An 883-nucleotide genomic window follows, 5' to 3' on the forward strand; every position below is an offset into this window, starting at 1 on the left:
CAGGGCTGGGCTGGCATGGCACCTTCTCCCATCCTACCCCTCTCCCCACTGCCTCACAACTCCTGGCCTCGGGGATTTCTGATGGTGGGTAAAATCATAGAATCATAGAATCTAAGTTGGAAAAGACCTTCAAGATCGAGTCCAGTCATTAACCCAGCACTTCTAACTCCACCATGTGTGTAGCCAAATGCTACATCTACATGTCTTTTAAATACCTCCATGGGTGGGTGACTCTACTACTTCCCTGGGTAGCCTGTTCCAATGCTTGATAAACATTTCCATGAAGAAATTTTTCCTAATATCCAATCTAAACCTCTCCTGGAACAATTTGAGGCCATTTCCTCTTGTCCTAACCCTTGTAACTGGGGAGAAGAGACTGACTCCCTCCTGGCTATAACTTCATTTCAGGTAGTTGTAGAGAGTGATAAGATTCCCCCTGAGCCTCCTTTTCTTCAAAGAGAAAGAGGAACTTGCCCTGGGATGAAGGAGGAGAGCAGGGGGAACAAGGAGCCCAGCCACCTCCTGGGCACTGGTAGTTCCCAGGGGCTGGGAGTGAGGATGGGAGCAGGCAGCAGTGGCAGGGTTGGCACGGGGATTCTCTGGAGCGGTGCTGGCAGTGACACCCCCCACTGCCCATGACTTGGGTGCAAGGAGAGATGTGCCATGCAGGGAACATGCTGGCAGGGGACTGGTTGGCACACTTACTCTGCAGGTCCTTGATGACACGGTTGAGCTCCCCTTCCCCTGCCATGGCTGTTCACAGGGATCTGCAGAGGCAGGGGCTGTGATGAGAGGTTCTAGGCAGACACTCCCCTGGCACCCAAAAACTCTCTGTCCCAGAGAGAGGGTCTCCCCCCCCCCCCCCCCCACCCCCTCCACCAGC

At 53.9% G+C, this 883-nt stretch overlaps 1 long non-coding RNA gene across 1 annotated transcript in view; it reads right to left on the bottom strand.

Annotated features, from left to right (window-relative positions):
* LOC108444941 overlaps positions 1–883 on the bottom strand; it is a 2,801-nt gene continuing 1,918 nt past the window's right edge. The window contains exons 3-4 of the long non-coding RNA XR_001859657.1: positions 706–767; positions 1–78 (exon numbers count right to left, since the gene is read on the bottom strand). This is a non-coding gene — a long non-coding RNA (uncharacterized LOC108444941). The remainder of the gene's footprint in view (positions 79–705; positions 768–883) is intronic.

This window comes from Corvus brachyrhynchos, unplaced genomic scaffold (genome assembly GCF_000691975.1).
Source record: "Corvus brachyrhynchos isolate BGI_N302 unplaced genomic scaffold, ASM69197v1 scaffold452, whole genome shotgun sequence".
NCBI lineage: Eukaryota > Metazoa > Chordata > Aves > Passeriformes > Corvidae > Corvus > Corvus brachyrhynchos.